Source organism: Dunckerocampus dactyliophorus, chromosome 18 (assembly GCF_027744805.1).
Source record: "Dunckerocampus dactyliophorus isolate RoL2022-P2 chromosome 18, RoL_Ddac_1.1, whole genome shotgun sequence".
Taxonomy (NCBI): Eukaryota; Metazoa; Chordata; class Actinopteri; order Syngnathiformes; family Syngnathidae; genus Dunckerocampus; species Dunckerocampus dactyliophorus.
In genome coordinates, this window is record NC_072836.1 from 17,263,319 (window position 1) to 17,285,638 (window position 22,320).

General features: G+C 40.5%; 1 long non-coding RNA gene across 2 annotated transcripts in view; it reads left to right on the forward strand.

Moving 5' to 3' along the window:
- Positions 1-11,789, forward strand: part of LOC129170781 (uncharacterized) — a 52,978-nt gene extending 41,189 nt beyond the window's left edge. For both annotated transcript variants that reach the window (XR_008566676.1, XR_008566675.1), the window contains exons 7-8: positions 4,431-4,525; positions 10,309-11,789. This is a non-coding gene — a long non-coding RNA (uncharacterized LOC129170781). The remainder of the gene's footprint in view (positions 1-4,430; positions 4,526-10,308) is intronic.
- Positions 11,790-22,320: the final 10,531 nt, after the last annotated feature.

The following is a 22,320-nucleotide window of genomic DNA, read 5'->3' on the forward strand; positions in this document are numbered from 1 at the left end:
AGAATTACCACACCTTCTGCTTAGACTGCTTGGGCTGGAGCAGCTGTTGAACTGCGGTGGAAAAAAAAGCGTCTCCCCGAAGTTAACGAGTGACAATGGGAACACAGAGTGCAAGTGGGTGGGATTGCACAGTTTATCGTGTGTCTTTGTGTGTAAATATCCCATGTCATAGCGTGGAATACTGCGGCTTATAGACAAGTGCACTCAATAGTGCGGAATTTACGGTAATAGAAATAAAGTAAGACTAAAGTATGACTCATAAGTAATTAATGACAGCCACCACCTTGCACAAAACAAATCACAACGGCTCTAAATAATCCACTGGGATGAGAAAAGGGGCCGAAGCACAAACGCTCAGTGTGAGCGCTGACCAGCGGGGTGTCAGGACTCAGAAGGAATCGTGCCTGGCATGGCATGAATAGTGTAGTGTGAGTATGCAGGTTTGATATGGAGTGATTGTTATTCAGTCACATCATTATTTATCAGTCATACTAGTGTGTTTTCTTGGTGCTCCATAAAGAACAAACTCCCATGACACACTTTTTTTCTTTACTGTACACTCATACATGCAACTCAGTATGAATATTTTTCTGAATATTGCTGCAGGCAATGAGGAGGATTTGCATAAAATAGAGATAGTATGCAGAAAGTGTGCTGCAGGCCCTCAAACACACATCCATCATCTCCCTTGAGTGTGTCAAATTAGCAGTAAGTTAAACAGGTGGCTTGCAGATAGATGCCAGAGATCCCACATGAGAGATTGAGACCATTTTTGTTTCATCACCTCGTAGGGGGTCACACAGCAAAGGGAATTCAGCTCTTTTTTTCTATCTTTTGATGCAGGACAGTTTTCAGTAACAGTGGCATGTTGTACTGTTAACTGGCTATAATGACTACCTGCAATGTCTAAGATTATATTTGTAGAGTGAGAGAAAGATTAAATATTGCTGACTATTGTAACTCTTTTATCTTGTTATTATGATCAGCCTCATTACTGCAACATAAAGTAAATTAATTGTGGGAGCGGTCCATAATATGTTGAGTCAAAAAGTCATTTTACATCTGGAAGCTGCATCTCAATGTGTGCAGTACCGTTGCCTCCGTTGTCATCTTAGTGTGTGTTATAAGTGTTGGCTATCCGCGAGTAATTTGCATTTGTTTATGAATTTATCCAGCGGTGTACCATCCCTGACCAGTAGTAGTAGTCGTCTGTCCAGGTCCTTCAGATTCAGCAGTGCTGGCCCAATGTCAGCTTTCAGTTCGCCACACCGGGCCAGCTGCAAAAACATCAGTATTTTTCCATCTTGATTGGTTGATCAGAGCAAAACAAAGCCATGTTTGACAAGCTGATGGCTGGCAGCGGAGGAGGAGAAATTGACTTAAATATACATTTTCAAGGTAGACGTTTCCCAAAAACTTAGCAATCTTCAAAAGAGGTCGGCCAACCCTGAAGTTACCTAGCTTTTCTCAGCCTGGGAAAGGGTTTGTTCACCACTTCCAGACCGGTACTTACGAGCAGTACAACTGGATTACAGCCTCTAAGGAGTATACTCCAGTGAGTTTTGTTGCTTCTGTCATGTTTTTAGATAAATATTGATTCTGAACGGCTCCAGATGATGTTGTAGTGTGGCGGTTTAGAGTCCGACCCTTCCACCAATGGAAGTTACATAATGCTTGAGGTTACCAGCAGAAATGTACATCGCTGTTGATGTATTTGAAGACAAAGGTTTAACTGTGTATTCTACACTATATTAATGATGGTTTGTCTAATTGTGACATGATTGTGTCGGTATTAGGAGGTGGATTCAGTCGGTTAAGTCCCCACTGAAGGCCCAAGTACCAAATGCACTGCCCGCCATTTAATTTATCTAACCCATAATTTAGGAAAAATGTAAGTAAGAAATCTGGTCTGCAGTTTAGTCACAGCACACAAATACTGGAGACAAACAACAATTCATACTCACATTCACGCCAATGGACAATTTAAAGTCTCCAGTTAGCCTCGCATGCGGTCAGTATTGAAGTGCAGTTGACTGGGGGCTCGCTTAAACATTCTTCTCATAATAACTACATATGATGTAGCAGGTCGTCAGGTCCACTGCCCTATACCACAGCTACAATAGCCAAGTTCAAACCAACCTTATGCTCCGGAAACGTAACAGTTCAATCTTATGCATTGGCTTGGTACATACTAAACTCCACTGATATATCAAGGTTGGCAGCAGAGCTTGACTTGTGGCTTAATAAATGAGCTCTCTATTGTATAACTCATGTTGCAGCATGACAGGCAATTAATCTGAACATTGTGCGGAAGCAGTCAGTCACCTAACAAGAACAACATACAATAAATCTATTTAATCAGCAACATGATTTCTGTCCAAACAAATCCAAATGCAAAAAAACACAATCCTTAATTGAGTTCTAAACACTGTTTGAGGCACTATTGATTTTGCTCCCAGGTACTGAAAGCACTAAAATTACACCCAAAAAACCTAAACACCAAGTGTTGGCCAAACATAGTATGTTTTCATGATTTTGTTTTCGTTATACATGAATATTCTCTAACCAAAAAGGCAAAGACCGTCTGGTCTGCATATGGACACAAATTATTCTTGCAAAGGGCAACCATTTAAAACAAATCTTTTTTGCAACACTCCACATAGTGTAGTAGAGTCTGTACTATACTGTACCAATTTTGGGGTGCAGGGATGACTGGCCATATACTGAAATTGCAAAAAGTGCAAACTAAATTAATAATAATAACTTGAAATAAAATTGAAAAGGCCTGGCTGTTTCTTACGTTGTATCCTTGCAGGTTGCTCGCTTGTTACATGCACGGTACGGCCTGAAGGGTGGCCAGAATGTCATGGTTACACAGAATGTTACCAAATCTAAATAGGGCTCTTCCCCCCCATCAAGACCTATTTAGTGATGTAACACGTGTTGGGGTTCTTTGCACGGTATGGGCTGAAGGGGGGTTCCTAATCAAGTGGCATGTTTTCCACTTTGTCAGTTACATCGCCACGGTTACACAAAATGTTACAAACCATAAATAGCACACTTGCACTCATCGACACCTATCCAGTGATATAATATGTAAGGGGGTTCTTTGCACGGTATGGGCTGAAGGGGGGTTCCTAATCAAGTTTCCACTTCGGTCAACTATGTTGATCTTTTCAGTGATGTAACGTGTGGGGGTTTTTGTTTTTGTTTATCAGCAGTGAGTGGGTGTTCTGCAGTGCAGGCATGCCCATAATCAATATTAAGTATCAAGAACAATAGAATGGGCTGCTGCACTTTGTTTTGCAGGCCCATAATGGTTTCATGGTTGAATTTATTTTATTTCAAACATGCATACAGTTTACATTGAAAGCTTCATGGTACAATTCACAATTCAACAAAGGAGTAGGAAGAAGCAGAATAATGAATTCATCCTTGCCATGGGCAGCTTGTGGTTGATATTGTGTGCAGGACAGTTCCATTTAGAGTAAATGTCAACATGAGAAAATAAATTCCTACACATTTTTATTCCAATGTGCACCGAATTTTAATGGGGTCCTGCTTATCTGTGCTTGCTATCTGTCCACACACACGCACCGACAAACTACCACAAAATGAGTTGTGGCCTCATTGTATCATTAGTTTACTATATCATGTGGTGCAATTAATGACATACATGTCACCTGTGTATTCTTTATGTACGCATGCGATGACATTCTTACACTGAGTGGGTATTGTTAAGTGAAATGCTGTGGCGAATACAAGCAAAATGAGTAAAACATTGTTTAGAATGGGATTCCAGTGACTGAAATCATTATTGCTCTTCTTTTTACCAACTTGTAAATTAGATCCAGTAATTGCCTGAGGAAGGAAATCATTTTGATAGTAAACTGTGTGGAAGATGACTTTGGGGTCAAGGAAGTCCACCCACTCATTTACATTTTATTCTGTTTTTCTGTGGGCCAGTATTTCCTCATAGTTACTGTAGAGCTACCTTCCTATCTGTCACAATGTAATATAGAGGTAACGTTATACTAGTGAGAGCGCTTCACATTGATTGCTGTGATTTTCGTGTTCCGTGATTTCACTTCTAAAGGTAGAGAGAGAGTCGTCTCCCTCTAGTATCTTATTATCTTCTTTCCTACGTTTGTGCAACCTTTTTCAATGGCAAGACACAGTCCAGTGCACATCATTGGTATGGATTGTAGCTGCAAAACAGCTTATTGCAGAGAACATGGTGTGGGTGTAATGGACATGTAACAGTTGGACAGTTATCATTATGAAACTGTCTCTTGTGATTCAGCAAGCACTTCACCAACAGTTGTCCTCGCCAATCATGTCAATCAGGTCTCAGCAGCTGACTCACAAGAGATTTCACGTGCAGATTTCATCCAGTTCTTGAAACACTACTCTTTTCCCCATCTTTTTAGAATTCAGATCAGTTCCTCAGATCCTTCAGTTCTATACAGTATCAGCGCTGGCTCTTGCACGTCATCCTCCTGACTCCTCTCTTCTCCGAGACACGGTAAGCTCCACTGCTTTTAAGACCACGTTTAGGCATTTCTAATCGAACTTCTTTCAACTTTGCACCAGATGTATAAAACTGATGTATAAAACAAAGAAAAGCAGAACATCTCATTATAACACCGTATAAAACACACACAATCAATACTGACTCACCATCGTTGCGAGCCTGGAGTTTGTTTGCCAGAGAGAAGATGATAAAAGCGTGGTTTCATGTGCATGAGTGACAGGCGCAGCATTTTGTTTTCTTTTTTTTTACTGTTCAGCACGGAAAATTCAGTCTAACACAAGGAAGTGGATGGAAATGGCAACAATGTCTTCAATGCCACTCTTCTGGATGCAGGGAGTCTTCAAGTCACGTTAGCTAAGTTCCGTTCCTAGACTGTGTATTACTGTGTATCAAATACAGTAATGAAAAGATTAAATGGAAGAATTAAATGAAGCAGTCATAAAAACAGAGAGAGAACTCCTTACTTTTATCCCTGTGGTTGTCTAGCACACTGGAAGGGATAGACAGGCTTATTAGGAGGAGAAAGTCGCACTAATGCAGTGCTTCTCAAGTAGCCGGGCGGGCCCCGCTGGGGGGACCGCATTTAGAAGATAGTGCACAGAAAACCTGGTTACAAACTACTAAAATATGAACTTACCAAAGTCGGGTCTGGAACCAGTTAACCGCGATAAACAAGTGATTTCTGTAAAATGACACCAAGATAAAGGAAGAGTTCGGCATTCATTATTTTAATCTAAAATATTGCATTTTTCATGTGAAAAGTACTGTTTATGTCAATGTGTTGAAGAGCCAGATAAGAACCATTTAAATATTCATTTACAGTATTGCACTTTCAAAAATAATCACTGCATCATGACTGATGAAGGCTGAAGAAAGTTGTGATGATGGTTTTGCAGGAGTGTGGCACCACGGAGGACCTCCTGATGGGCGCTGATCCTTGTTCTTTAGAAGGAGAGCACTTATTATAAATAATTCAGCAGAGAAGTTACCTTCATGCAGTACTTTGTGCTATCCATGAGTGAGTGACAACAGTTGCTTAAAACATCAACTCTCTCGCTGTCTTATACGAGCCTGGACGTACCCTCCTTACCCTCTTTTGTCCATCCAATAATGGTTATGCACCGTGAGATTTGTTCAAACTATCTTTTATCATTTAGATAAACACATGCACTCTAAAACAAGTCTTTTGACTGGGGGCTAATGTCCCATAGTAATTCCCAGAATCATAGGGAGGCTTTTCCTCTTTAAATATTGTTTTTTTGTTCAATAATATTAAGTTGGGTTGTTTTTTTTTTACCATATCTGCACTTCCAACACAATATGTTTTTCAACCTATTAAGCAGTGTGTCATCACAATATTACAATTGTGTTGCAATGAGACAACGTTGTGTGAAATAGTGAGTGCACATGAGTTCACTGCAGCTTTTATCCATCTTATTATGTTCATACATCAATCCACAACATTTTTCAATCTCCCAAAGAGCCTTTTCACCCTTGCCATCAAAGCTGCCTTTGTGTCTTGCAGGTGTGTTGTGAAGACACACATCGACACACGCTTTTATGTGCAGATGTCAGGTCAGGTGGAGGCCATGAAAACAAAACTAAGTCGGAGCCGTGTCCGTCTAAGTGTCATATATTGTGTGTGGTGTTCATCTGGCACCAGTCTTAACATTTGAAAACCAGTCTAGTGACCAATCTAGTAATTCAGAATAAATGATGGCTTCATTTTAGCACAGTGGATCTTCACGATTCAGCATTCATATTTGCAGATTTTTGGTCCGGAAGTTTCTCCACCCCCTAAAAATAGGCCCTTTTTGCCACAGAAAACACGTAATTCCCCCCAAGTCAATCATAATTTATAAGTGAAATGTACAGCATACATGGACCACTGTTAAAGAAGCCCACATATTTATGTCTTTATGGCTTCACTGATACAATTTTCTTTGCTCTGACCACATTGAAGTCAATTTAGATGCGCACTGTTTGTATTTTCAATAACTTGTGGCATTTCAAGTTGATTAGTAACTTTTAAAAGAACACAATATGCCACTTTATAACGTGGACACATGCAGCTTACACACCGGTGCGGCTTATATAACAACAAGTATTCCTCTTAATTTAGTGGGTGCAGTTTTACTTATACAAAGGAATTTACGGTATTTTTAAATGTTTTAAATTCAGATTTCGTAATTATATTTGTTTTGTTTTTTGTTGAGGTTTGTGGTTTCTTTTTTATTTAATCCTAATTATTACTCAGAATATTTCTTTATTAATTCAGTTGCAATAATAGATAATGTTTGTTAGATAATGTAATAGTTAATGTGTTTGTTTACGAGTAGGAGTATGTGTTATTTGGTGGGCCACAAACAAAATGTTGTTTAGGGCCACAAAGAGCCTAGAGCTGGCCCGGGCTTTTTTAAACAAGTGAATCCAAACAAATTCACAGTGTCTTTTCAACGTGTTGGTTGAATACAGCCAGACGTGTTGTCGGAGTTACTGTTTCATTACAGTCTGGACCAAAGTATTCTTATCAGTTTGAAAGTCACAATACTTAGTGAGTTGTGCTGTGCTCTGGATACAACATAAAGCAGCAGCAAGGTTACAGAACCCACTGTTTTTGTTGGGGTTTTTTTACAGAGCATAGATGACTTCGATAAAAGGAACCGTCGCTGAAGCCATTTAATTGGAGAAAGCAGATTCTTTGTTGACAAGCCAAGACTACGTCTGATATTACAAAAGATGAGAGCAACAATGCCCGCCCCACTCAACGCCCACCCCCACCGACCCCGTGTTTTTCCTTAATCATTGTGGCGTCTGCGTCTGTGTGCGAAGCCTCTTTTCAATGTTGGTGCTGAGAGTCTCTCACCTCCACTTTGCATGGTAATCTGTCTCCTCAGGCGGAACAGACAGTCAAGTGCTGTAGTTCATGTGTTCTCTCCCACCTCTCACTCGTCTTTTCTTTTTTCATTTTCCATTTATTGTTTCCTTCCCGTAATAATGACCTTGGGCCCAGAAGTCACATTTAACAAGTTGTTCTGTATTTTTTGGAGCTACAGTTGTGCAAGGAAAAACGTGGGCCAATCGTATTGTTTCTTGAAGGCCTGATGTTGGTGTGTCATACTTGGACAAGACATTTAGCCCAATCAAGTCAAACTCCATTTCAAATTCCAAGGTGTACTGTTTTTTTCCATAAGATGTAATACAAAGTGAATTCATTTGTTCCAGACTGAAACTCTCCCCATCACAAAACCTTTACATTAACTGGACAGGCATTATTTTTTCATCTGTACCTGTAAGTATAAAGCCGTGAGTCAATGAAACTCGAGGCTTCGTCAAGTTGTGAGTCAGTGAAACTTGAGTCTTCGTCGAGTTCTTGTGAGTCAGCGATACACAAGTCTTCGTCAAGCCATGAGTCAGTGAAACACGGGTTGAGCACCCGTGGGTCAGTGAAACTCTAGTCTTTCTTGAGTACCCGTGAGTCGGTGAGACTTGAGTCTCTGTCAAGTACTTGTGAGTCAGTGAAACTCCAGCATTTGTCAAGCCGTGAGTCAGTGAAACTTGAGTTTTCTTCAAGCATGCATTAGTTAGTGAAACTCAAGTCCTTGTCAAATACCAGTGAGTCAATGAAACTTGAGTCTTTGTCAAGCCGTGAGTCAGTGAAACTCAAGTCTCTGTCAAGTACTTGTGAGTCAGTGAAAATGGGGTCTTTGTCAAGCCATGAGTCAGTGAAACTTGAGTCTTCTTTGAGTACCTGTGAGTCAGTGAAACTCAAGTCTCTGTCAAGTACTCGTGAATCAGTGAAACTTCAGTTTTCTTGGAGTACCTGTGAGTCAGTGCAACTCGAGTCTCTGTCAAGTACTCGTGAGTCAGTGAAACTGGAGTCTTTGTCAAGCCATGAGTCAGTGAAACTTGAGTCTTCTTTGAGTACCTGTGAGTCAGTGAAACTCAAGTCTCTGTCAAGTACTCGTGAATCAGTGAAACTTCAGTTTTCTTCGAGTACCTGTGAGTCAGTGCAACTCGAGTCTCTGTCACGTACTCGTGAGTCAGTGAAACTTGAGTCTTCGTCTTCGGCATGGACAGCAGAGAGGTGCTGAAAAGAGAAAGAGGTTGAAATGAGGCGTTGTGATTGTGTATTTGTGCAAGGTTGCCGCTGCTATTATTTTAAAGTACAAACATAACAGCCATTAATAAGGATGCACAAAGACACATACTGAGGAAATACAACCCAAGAACAGGACGGTGACACATGTTCTAACTAACATATCAGAGAATGCCTTGAATCCAGATTTCTGGTAGAATCAAGTAGCAGAGGTTGATCTGAGAGGAAAAATATCCCGCTGTGGCGTTGCAGGAGCTGTGCATGTGCACACCAGCAGGCAACAAGTGGAAGTTTGTGCTATGATGCGCACATCCATGAACGCTCACTTGTAAATACCCTGCAGTACGGAACAATGAGCATGTCGCATTTGTTTTTTCTGTGGGTGTTTTTTTGTTTTTTGTCTTACCGTAAAACTGCCGCAGCACCAAAACCTGGAGCTTTGTCATGATTCTCAACAGTAACCTAGAGAGAATGTCTGCAGAGAGATGGGCACGCCTCTTCACTCATTCATCATTGATGCACCTGAATGTGTGGAGAGGCGGGGGATACAGAACGTGAAAAACCAACTTTGCAAGACAAAAGTGTGGCAGTAATAAACTAACTGAAGTGTGCTTTCAGCGTTTTCAGCTGTCACTAAGGAGGCTACAGAGGCTGGACAGATGAGGGTTTAGTGCGAGGTTCTTTGGGGCAGGTAGTCGCTTAGCAACTTGCTACCTGCTTCCTGAGAGTTGTTGTGTCATCATGTCACCTCCCAGCAGAATTGTTCCTACCCAGGTTTTATTGAGTCCACCGAGAAGCTCAAGCACTTTTGGGTCACAATGCAGTCTTGTCAGGGAGCTGAGGCTAGAAAGTGTCTTTTATTAACACTTACTTTGGATAGCAGTCTGCCAAACACATTTATATCAAATCAGTATTAATACGCTTGTGAATCTACACTTGAAATGTAGAACTCTGGCTGTATTCCCACCTGCATTATTAATATTTATTTGTATTATTTATAAATAATACATTTAATTATTATTATTATTATTATTTAAATATTTATTAAAAATATAAATTGTATTCATTATAATAATAATATTTTTAATGAAGAAAAAGTTATCATTGTATTAATCTATCATGCATTAATCTGTCATTTGATGCAGGCAAATATTGAACGGAAAGAGGATTATTTGACCAAGTATTTCCACACAGAACCCCTGTAAGACCGAAATCCTTTATTCTGTGGATGTAAAGCCAAAGTTTTAAATTTTGGACTGTAAGTAATATGTAAATCCTTGTGTATCTGAGTGGTGGCTGCCATTAAAATACTTGATTAGGTAGAACTTAGGGAGTCTTGACAAAGCTGCAGATCAGTCTTCTTTTTATTTGTTAATCTTTAGCACCCCTCAGTGGAAATCCATGTGTGTTACAAAATACAGCTGGAAAAAACTTTGGCAACAAGGGAGGTGGCACTGTTCCCCACAAAATAAATTAGTGATGGTAATTCTGGCTCTTTTATGGCACGGCTCTTCCTTTTTTTTTGGTTGCTTAATTATTATACTATACGCTTTACATGCTTGACATTATTACCGTAATGTGAAGCATAAAATGTTCACCAATGTAGAGTGCAGGTTGCTGCATATACTGAAAAGCATTTGTCTCCTTTTTCACTGACTAAATATCTTCCTTTCAGTGCCTGTTTCTCTGTCCGAGCTTGGCACGGGTGACGGGATGATGGTGCTGGAAAGAGTCACAGTCACAGTGGCACCTCCAAACTATGGCCCTGGCATGTTACCTGAGAGTCTTCAGTGTTAAACCAAAGCTCAGACCTGACCAACCAGCTTGATGAGTGGGTAGCTTTTGTGACATATTTAGTGACAAAACTCAAATACAGTGAATCCCAGCAAATTTTGTCTCCAAACATAGTTAGAAAACACATCTCATTCACACTAAGTTGGTAATAATTTATAGATACAGTCATCCCTTGCTTATAGTGGTTAATTGGTTCCAGACATAACCGCGATAAATACATTTTTGCGATATACGATTCAATGTTAATAAATTGAATATTTTTGTAGTTAGAGCATAGAAAACCTGTGTATGATTTTCTAAATACTGTTTTTAACATTATTAGAGCCATGTAGACATGAAACAACACACCTATAGTCACCTTTACACGTCACGTTATCCATTGTTTAAAACACATTGCGTAACTCGTATGCTGCAGGGACTCAAGGCGGCTTTTAGCTACAAAGCTAGCTAGTTAGCCTCTAATTTATTTCTTTTAAACTTAAGAAGCCAAAAACTTCCCACTTCCACACGGAATGGGAGGAGAACTTTATTTCACTCTGCCATGGCTGACTTCATGACTTCATGCAGTGTTAAGGTAATGTAATCTAAGGTAATGTCTCAATGTTTTGTGTCATTACTGCCGCCTAGTGACCACAATACAACATATCACATGTATTTCAATATATTGTGACTAATAATAGACCATAGTTTACCACGAAACAGCGTCCATTCTGAAAATACGCGATGTAGCAAGGGAGCGATAAACCGCGATATTGCGAGGGACGACTGTACACCACGTAATAATCCTGGCAAAATGTACCGCTTACATACACCAGCCCACAGTTTTTACAGTACATGTTGATGTCTTTATGCTTCGCTGATGATGTTTTTTTGCCAAGCGATGAGATATGTTCAACAGTCCTTGAACGCTCCATAGAAAACTGAAGCTTATGCAGTGAAACCTTGGTTAGCGTCATTAATTTGTTCCAGAAGGTCCGACTCGAACTGAAACATACGCTAAATGAATAAATTTTACCCATAAGGAATAATGTAAATCCAATTATATTCGTTCCAGAAAGCCAAAAATGTTAACACAAAACATGTTTTTATAGTTTTACATGCAAAAAGAAGACGTGATTCTTGACACTATTTGGCAGCGAAATCTACATGGACACCACTTTCGTGTTTTGCCATGAGTTATTTCTTGTGATTCTTCTATTCTTCCATCTACAGCAGGGGTGTCAAACTCATCTTCATTGAGGGCCACATCGCAGCTACGGCTGCCCTCAGAGGGCCACTTGTAACTGTCAGTATATATGAATCTAAATATGAATATAACCTCATGATATTATTACACAGTTGCCCATGCATTAGATTATTATATTTTTACTAACGAATTGATGGATAACTTGCTTCGAAATGAGAAGTGAAGTGAGAATGTCATGGCAACAAGCAGACATTCAAGTATTTGTTTTTGAAAAATGCGTGGAATATCTTGCTGCATGATTGGACAATACTGACGTTTAGAAGAACCGCATGCAGTGCAATTTTACTGTCAAAATGACAGATCAAATACGTTTAGAAGGGCAGAGGTGAAGTGCATTATTGACATGGGTTATTCCAAGAGTTTCACGGGCCGCATAAAATGATGAGGCGGGCCACATCTGGCCCCCGGGCCTTGTGTTTGACACCTGTGATCTACATGATCCCTGCCAAGCTCTTATCAAATGCACTTCTGCCACCTTGTGGCCGTTTTTATGGCTTAAAAGTGCTCCGAAGTGAAATGCATTAGTGGAGAGTTGCATCATCACCTCTTTTGCCTCTCGTGCAAAACAAACCTAAAAGACGTATAAATACGTTTCCTGGGATCGGGCTTTCGGGCTTTGGGTTTGTAAAAAAACAATGTCTTTGGTACTGAATGAGTTCATAAGTGTGTGAGGCATATACTGGGATTAAACCCGGATTGTGTTGCAAATTTGGAGGAGGAAAAGCGAGCTGTATTTCAGTTACTCGTGTTTTTTTGGGGGGGGGTTTGCCATTCGCTGGTAAATCTGGAATGGAACCCCCGTAAAGAGTGGGAATCTTTTTGTCTTTTTCAGACTGGATAAATGCCATCTTATATTCAGGTCAATTGGACGCTGGCCTGATAGCGGGAGCATCCTGTATTCTGAGGAGCAGTTGTGAGGTAATCGGGATCGGATACTGGTTATGTGAATATCAGAAGAGCTTAAAAATAGACTGCTAGTGTATTAATAAACAAGGAGTGAGGAATGCATTTAGGATATACCTTACCTCAACATCAGTGGTTTTATTTTTGGAATCACGTAAGACACCAATTTTACCTTTGAGTACATGTTTGGAAAAAAGACGAGAAAGCGCTACACTCAAATCATTGGTATCTTCTCAGCTACTGTATGTAATGGGAAAAGACCGGCAAAGTTCATAACAGTGACGTAAGAGGTCATGTGCACTCACAGACCTTTAAAAGACTCCTCTTACAAGAAGGCGCCCACCATCAGCCTCCCATCAGGTGATGCTGTCACATGACCATTGCGTCTGGTGCTAAACAAGGAGCGAGACTGGACTATTCTCGGACGTCGGTAAGAAAGATGGATAAGTCTTCTGTCTCTTTATGACTGCACGTACGCTGCTCATGTCTTCGCCGTGAAACCTTATCTGCCTCCTGTATCTGGAGCACCCCTCCTGAATTGCCATTGGATGCGGTGATAAAATTAGCATATTGACCCCTGTGAAATGCATTCTGCAAATATCCTGTTTTGACTTGGCCTTATGGGGCCAAAGCACTTTTCTGTCTTCAGACACAGCAATGAGGTCATCCAGTGTAGACCCGACGTTGCTGCTGAAAACATGCAAATATTTAACAGTATACCCATACGGCAGAGGTTTCCAAAGTGTAGTCCGTGTCTTTTTTTTTAATTGACCCGTGGCACATTCTAAATATATAATTTTACAAGAAAACTTTTAAGAAAAAACAGCAAAAAATGGAAAAATCAATCTTGTCATAATTTTAAAAGAATAAAGTCAAAATGTTAGGAGAAAAAAGTACTCTAACAAGAAATAATTGCGATTTTACCAGAATAACATTGCATAATTAAGAGTAAAAAATAATGTCATTTTAGTAAACTTGAAGTATTAAAGAAAGAGTGATTTTTTTTTAAGTCATAATATTATCAATCACAAACAAAACAAGTAAAGTTGCAATTTTTGGACAATTAGGTTACAGAAAAACTTACAAGAATGAAGTCAAAATATTATGGAAATAAAGTCAGAATTATGACAAGAAAATTTACAAAAACAAAGTTGAAATAGTTGGAAAATTAAAAAAACAACGACAGCACAAATGGGGAAAAAAACTGCTGTAATTTTGTGAGAATAAAGTCAAAATATGGGAATAAAGTCCTAATATTACGAGAAGAAAATGTTGTAATTTTATGAGAATAAACTTGTAATATTATAAGGAAAAATAATTTTAGTGGCAGAGAGTTGAAATATTAAAGAAAACATGTTATTTTTTTTGTCATAATGTAATGACAAACATACAAAACAAAGAATGAAGTTGTAATTTTTTTAAAATAGTTTGGGGAAAAAGCTCAGAATATTAAAGTCAAAATATCATGGGAATAAAGTCATAATCACTCGAAAAATGACAAAGAAAGTTTCAACAATTGGAAAATGCAAAAAAAAAAACCACAACAGCAAAAATAGAAGAAAAGAGCAAATACCAAAGTTAATACTAATAATACGCTTTCTCACCTATATCACCAAGCTGATTTTTTAGTTTTTTTCTTGAAATATATATACTTTCATATATCTACATTGGTTGGGTTACTAAATATCAAAATGGCCCTTGCGTCCTTTCGCTTTCTTTATATGGACACCCCTGCTATAGGGCTACAGTTGGCCTGTCACTGGACCTTCAAAGGCCTTTGTGCCATTGATACTTGGCATTTATAGCTGGGAACATACCTTCACCTTTTTAGTCCCTAGAAAGCTACGCACATTTACCTTGGAGTCCAGTAGCCCATCGGTGCATATTGATGATTGAATGCAACACTTTTGAAGCCGTTTTCAAGGAGGCTAAAACTGCTAATGTAGTAGTTACAGCCCAGTAACGGAAGACAGAAGCCTCATCGTCAACAATTGCATCGTAGCGTTGGATGTGACGAGGTATCAGACTGCATTACAAGGCTGTACTGGCTTGCTGCTGCATCTTTAATTAGTTCCCTGTCCAGTCCTGTCCATGTGCTTCAAGAAATCCATCATCACCCCAGTCGCCAAGTCCTGCCTGAAGGATCACCAGCCTTTTGCACTTACAGCCTGTTCTACATTGTGTAAGTGTTGTCTTATAAGAACGTTAACACGGTGTAATGGAATATGCTGGTATCATTGCATCATTAGTGTAATGGTAATGTGTGGTGTAGTCATTCGCCCACCTCTGGCTGCAGACATGGCACTGGTGTTATTGGTTCAAGGTTATCGCTAGTATTGTTTGCTGTATGTATGTTGAAAAGAAAAGAATAGGAAGAGGGAAGTGTGGTCACGGTTGTGACTGGGCAAAAGGGAACAGCTTGGGATGCCTGTGCTGCAACCTGACGACCTGAGCAAAGCAAATTGGGCTGAAGGTCAATTTTCCAATCCCCAGTTGTTCAAAAAATGGGCCCCAAAGTTGCAGTCGTCCAGTGCTCTGAAGTGATGCCTTGGGATATTGGCTTTTTTACCAACATCCGTTATGCCGATATTGTCCAACTCTCAATTTCCGATTCCGATATCAATACGATATGTGTAACACCAATTACCGTATCATGCCTAATTTTGTTGTGATGCCCCACTGGATGCATTCTCAAATGCAACAAGGCTTTCCAAATGTAAACACTGTGCAAAATAAGAAACTCTTTAAGCGTCACTTTTTTTCAGTGCCGCCTGTTCCTGTTGCTTCTTCTCATTACCTTGCTGTTCAAATGTTTGATGAGGTCATGATTTGCGCGCTGGTAAATATCTCAGGAGCCCATAGATCTATATACAGCATTTTTTCAAATTAGTTTTCATTATTGGGAAAAAGCCTGATAACGATGTTTACAGTTATGACATTTCTGTGGCAATATCAGGCAAATAATATTATTTCTATGTTTTAGTGGGATAGTTCGGATTTTCTGACATGAAGTTGTATGACATCCCCATCAGCATTGTAGTCCAATAACAGCAACTTACCCCCACTTGGTCTCCAGTCCAGTGCAGTCCGATTTCTGTTATGAAAAACATACAGTATTTGTACTTAGTTGCTGGGGACAATTAAGTAAAAACTTTTGCTTCTGAAAACAATATGCGTTCAAAAGATTAAAACATTTGCATCACAAAAATGCCTTCTCAAAAACTCAAACCTCGCAAAACGCTCAGCGTTATATCTGTCTCCCGCCGTATCCCTGCGCACTGTCGCCTGTACGTTTATATGTATGTGACGAGAAGGCATTTTTGTGATGCAAATGTATTCATCTTTTGAACGCAAATTGTTTTGAGAAGCCAGAGTCTTTATTTAATTGTCCCCGGAAGATCTACGTTCTTCATCACGGAAATCTGACCACAACTGGACTTAGGAGACCAAGTGAGGGGGAAGTCGCTGTTATTGGACGACACTGCTGATGGGGATGTCATACAACTTCATGTCAAAAAAATATTCAATTTCTAAATAAGGAATCCTACTTTGCGGAAATTTACTTATCACGGTCAGGTCTTGAATTAACGGTGATAAACGAGGGATTACTGTACTGTTGTATCACTGACATTGACCTATAATAGACACAGGGTTGTGTTATAAAACAGGTCCAATCTAAAGGCACCACCTTGTGTGAAAGTGTGATATTCCATTCCTTCATTTGCAAAGGCAAAGCCATGGTTCAATTTTGGGTACACAGCTGCTTAACGTCATCTGTATTTAATTGAAGACGCTCTCATAGATCCAGTATTGAATACATCTCGACCTTGAGCATCCTGGTCACAGCAGTATTAACAGTGATTGATGCTGAGTGAACCGTGTAGGTACTTTGCAGAGTGAAACACGCGCCCTATTGTGCAACCATGCATCAACAGACATTAGACATATGGGCAATGTTTAACCCTGGCCTTGTTTTGCACGGATGCAAGCTGCAGGCTTAAGTAACCTTATCCTCCCGCAAGCAGTCAGCCAGCCTGGATGCTACTTCCATTCACCACCCTGCTAATTCTCAGCCTTCCCCCTCTGGACAGCTGCTGTGTCCGTTTACTGCCTTTACCGCTTTGCAATGAGGCTTTCTTCAAAACTGGACGACAGCAACAATGGAGTCCCTCTACCGAGGACCATCTTACAAACGTTCCAAAACAGCGTCGACCCCTTACAATCTAGTCATTGCACTATGTGTCCTTTTAATTTTGGGTTGCACGGATCATTGGAAAATATTTGAGTGTTTACGAGGAGATACACCCAGTGGGTTCAAAGCCTCCGTCCTATTGTTTGCCGAAACTTATGTCTGGCATTAGCAGCTTCATTTCTCTTGGAACATAACACACATTTACACCTGCATTGTTTAGTTTGTGCCACTGAGCGTTCAGTCAGCGGTGCTGTGCTGCACCTGTTTCTATTTATTACCACATGGCTGTTACGACATTCATCTGCGATATAGCATTTCCGTCATGTAGGCTGTTTTGTTTCCGCAAGCATCCAGACAGGACAAATGACATCCTAAAAAAGTGAACTTGTAATGTTAGTGTTTGTATGTTGTCATTGACCAAAGTGAACAATTACTGTAGCTATGCATTGAAAAACGGCATAATCCAAATCATTTTTAAATTGGAGGGTTGATGTAATACATTCATGTTATTCACACTATAACAACTTGCGAAAATGTGAATTGGTCTTTTGAAAAGGCTTCAACATGATTTAACCAGCATAACAGTTAGACAAGTAGATTGATTTAGCTTTCGGTGGTAATTTGGGTCCGATTCCCATGGAAACTATGTGTGCATGACTAGACAGGGTCAGCGACTTAAGTATCCTGAGGCACGGGAACTACGGCGACTATGAGGACCGTGGTATGCCAAGACCACATGGTAGTCAGACTCATTTTCAACAGCAAACCGCTCAATTCCCATTTGCTTCTCTTGACTCTGCTTTGCAACTACACGTTCAACCTCTTAAGAGTTTATACTAACAATCTGGTAAAAATAGCCGAATAGCTTGAGTTAGTGATCCCTGGTCATCTTCACCTACAATTATGACTGTTGTATTGTGCATGCCAGGCCAGTAGTTGGCAATATCCTTAAGAGTACAGTCATCCCTTGTTTATCGCAGTTAATCGGTTCCAGACCCAACCGTGATAAGTGAATTTCCGCAAAGTAGGATTCCTTAATTATAAATGAAATATTTACAAACGCTGTTGTCCTAAAATGGCGCCCGCAGCCCACAATGCATTGCACAATCACGCACAAGTATCACAAGATTTTGTCCTGTGTGCATGAGGGGAACGCAAGCCAAGGCAAAATTTTTGCAAACATTTTAGTTGTTAACCAAAAAGCGTGCTAACCGGAGAAGACGTTAACCGAGGGACCGCTGTACAGTGGAATTTCATTCTTTCATTATTCGTCTGTTCCAAAAGGTTCAATGAAAAACGAAACATACAAAAACTGAAGCGATTTTTTTCTGTAGAAAATAATGTAAATCCAATTAATTCCGTCCAGACACCGATCCATCCATCTACTTCCCCTTATCCATGGTTGGGTCGTGGGGCCAGCAGCCTAAGCAGAAAAACCCAGACTTCCCTCTCCCCAGCTCCCTGGTTTCAGCTCCTCCCGAGGCATCTTGAGGCGTTTCCAGACCAGTGGACAAACATAGTCTCGCCAGCGTGTCTTCTCCAAGGCCTCCAGCCGGTCAAATGTGCCCTGAACACCATCCCAGGGAGGCGTCCAGGAGGCATTCTGAGGTGGCTGCTCTTGATGTGGAGAGGTTGTACTGAGTTCTTATTCAGAGTACAGCCACTTACTACCCAAAGCTCATGAGCATAGATGAAGGTACAGTAGAAACGTAGCTCAAACGGTAAATCGAGAGCTTTGCCTTTCGGCTCAGATTCCTCTTCACCAAGATGGACGTATGCAGAGTCCGCATCACTACAGACGCCGCAACAATCAATCCGCCTGTCGATCTCGCTTGCTGTCCTTCCCTCACTTGTGAACAACATCCCAAGGTACTTGAACTCGTCCACTTGGGGCAGGATCTCATCCCCGACCCGGAGATGGCTCTCCACCCTTGGAGCATGGACTCGGCCTTGGAGGTGCTGAAACGCTTTTTGTGAAGAATAACTGTATGCAAAAAAAACAACAATGGGAAATACATATAACTGACAAATTAAATGGAGTTATGCCATTTAACTTTGACCACACAATGATACAGAATTCAAATTAGTTGAGCGCTCGGACAGAAACTTATGCGCATTCACTGATCCGCTTGTGTTCAAACGCTGCTTGTTAGGACACATACCACCTGTCCAATTGGTATCCATGCAACTCCGCATGTCCACGGTAGCAGACATGTATATACTGTATAGCTTATTTCAATCTGGCAGAGGTTCCGCATTCTATTTATACTTTGCACCCCCATCGCATGTAAAATGTCCCTAAAACTGAAGGCCTTTGTTTATTTTTGCCTGAAAAACTGACTTCATCTGTGAATTAGGTTTTAGGATTTGTTGATTAAAAAAAATATGAATGCGTCATATTGAAATGAAACTATAAATAATCCCATGAAGGTGTGTGGAATACTGAGAAGTAGCCAGTGGCCTTGACACTTGATGTGTTGGCTTTAATGTGTCAAGGCACCGTAGAAAGCGTCACTGACATAAAGGTGACATTACGGAGTTGATGACCGCACACAGAAACCAATGACGTTAAAAACCATCCTGTTTCTATCAAGCCAAACTGCTACTGGCGGTGTGTTTGGTGGCTTTCCGTACATCCGAATGTCAACTGCGACTTCTTGGTAATTTGCACCCGAAAGAGCAGGTGTGGGGGAGGGCATCCTGAGCCTATGTATAGAAATGGAACGTGTGAGACCTCTCTCTGGCATTCGTCCAAGAGGAGGCCTATGACCGGGCTGCAGCAAACAAACATTTTCCACCAGTCAAGGTTTCTTCTTGAGGCCAAGGTGCTGTTTTAAGGAGCGGGCGAGGCATAGCTCAGGGACACCCTCGCGCTCTCTCAATTCCATATAAGACGCGACGCAACCTGAGAGGGGCTCCTCCTCAACATGTGGAAATCCAACTTGTATTTGTTGTAGCCATTAGCTTCTGTGTGGCGTTTAGCGGGCAATCATTTATTTAAATACTGTCCTCTGCTGAAATACAACATTCAACCTTACATTATTATTACTACATTTAATAATACATCATTCAAATATACAGTAATCCCTCACTACTCAAATTTTGTGGCTTCACTCGATCACGGTTTTTCAAAAATATATTAATAAATCATGCTGTTTTGTTGTTGAATATGGCCTATTATTAGTCAAAAAATGCACATCCAAGCAAATTTGATGTATTTTTTGCCTAAATTAACCATTTTCAAGCATAAAAATGGAAGAATGAACTAAAATACAAATATAAGGCATTCAGAAGGCACACTTAAAGTCATTGTGATGATATCTAGTATTCTACACCAGTCACGTGGTGTCAGTAAAGTTACCGTAATGTTTGGTGAGACACACAAGCACCAAACCTGATGTCTGGAACAGCTTTAAATGATCTCAAAAAAGGCACAATAATCCCTAACACTGGCTATTTTTGCAGCCGTAACACATGCCAAGCTAAAACTCAACTCTAAAAAAATATATATGTATAATAATTCTGTCTACTATATTGGGTAATATGAGGGTAAAGGTGACTATAGGGGTGTTATTTCATGTCTAGAGGGCTCTAATAATGTTAAAACCATATTTAGAAGGTTGGAAAGATTGTTTTGTATGCTTTAACTATGAAAATATTCCATTTAGAAATAAGGAATCCTACTGTGCGGAAATTCGCTCATCACAGTCCGGTCTGGAACCAATTAACCCTGATAAACAAGGGATTACTATACTATAAAAAGCCGACCAATCACAGCTCTGGAGTCCACGCCGCAGTTGAGACAAGGCTACATTTTTTTGGAGGTGCGTGTCAAGCTCTGCCGAAGGATTCAGAGGCAGTGGCATGTGATGCTTTAGCATAATGAAGACTACACTCCTGATCAAAATTTTAAAACCAGTTAAAAAAAACGGCAAGTCAGTCAACACCACACAGACGAGGGCCTTCAGTCATGAGGGATGTGAAACATTGCCACTTAGCTACCGTTTGACGCCCCTGCACAACCTGAAGCTCCATTGTTCCATTGAAGGAAAAAGCACCTCAGATGATGACGGCGTGCCCTCCACTGTGCCGTGTGGAAAACACCTGAGGTGGGATCTCGTCATGCCAGTAACATTGGAAGCCATCAAGTCAAGGTTATATTTTTTTCTTATCAGAGAATAAAACTTTCTTCTACCTTTCAATGTCCCATCTTTGGTGCTCGTGTGAAAATTCCAAACGGCCAATTTTGTGATGTTGAAGGAGACGAGGCCTTTGAAGACGGTTTTTGTTCTTAAAACCCTTCCATGCAGATGCCGTCTGATGGTTATTGGATTGCACTCGGCACCAGTAACGACCTTCATTTGGGTCTTTACGGACAGTGAGTGGGTCTAGCACTTGACTTTTTTGTTCCATAACCCCCAGGATCTTTTAAGAAGTATAAAATGACTGGCTTACTGCGTCCGACCTCAGCAGCGATGACACGCTGCAAGATGCAGCTCACCAGTCCAATCGCGCTCAAAGAGAGAAAGCTTTTCACCATCAAAAGGGGATGACAGTGTTAATACTAATCCACATTTTTGCCAAGATTTTGGCTTGTAAATACTGTTGTCTTAAACTTTTGATCAGCTGATGATTTTTTTTTTGTCTCACTCCCATTTCTTAATTTTTGCATGTTGAAGTCCTATTTATTTAGAACCTCCTTAAGATCCAATAGTGCAAAATGTAAATTCCTGCAAATTTTCAACAGGTCTTAAAAATGTGATGTGTAGTTACGACTGACTCAATGGCACCTCTGCTGGATGCGGCCAAGTAGTGCACTCCATTTTGCCTTACTTGCTCTAAGACGTAATTAATCACAGTTCAATACAATCAAAAGATCAGATAATCCATCTTCTATGCCGCTTATCCTCACTAGGGTCGCGGGGGTATGCTGGAGCCTAAGATAAGATAATGATCAATTAATTGATAATGATGCCCATCCCTAGGCAAATACGTGCCACCCTTAACGCAATCCAGCCAACTAAACAACCAACACAACTTCACTTCCTTGTCTTTTTGCCCGGCAGAGGTAATTAACCATTTTCTTTGGTACAAAGACATGCAAAGACAATAAAAAACATGTTAAAAACAACTTTCGTTGTCAACAGTGTGCCGAAAGTAGATGAAAGGTCCAAGTCCTCCCTCCTTTAAAGCAGTTACAACCAGCTGGGCCATGCTTGGAGGTGTGTCTGAGGACAGCTGGTGCCACCGCCCAAAATGTTGCAGCATTATTCACACTCATTACTTGCAAACATTCTGTGACAAAAAAGCTGTTAATCCAAATAACACATATATTTCTTGCAGTTTAAGTCCACATAAAATGAATACAATAGCGGTTTGGCAGTACGTGCAGCATGCTGTGCTTGCCCTGCACGTCTTGCAGAGCGAGGCAAAAGTTCAGCGTTGTAAATAGCTGCAATTCTGGAAGCCATGTGACTTTTGAGTGACATTTATGGGGAGGCGCTACAAGTAGCGTCCGTGCCCCCATCAGTCACGACCACTCGGATAACCTC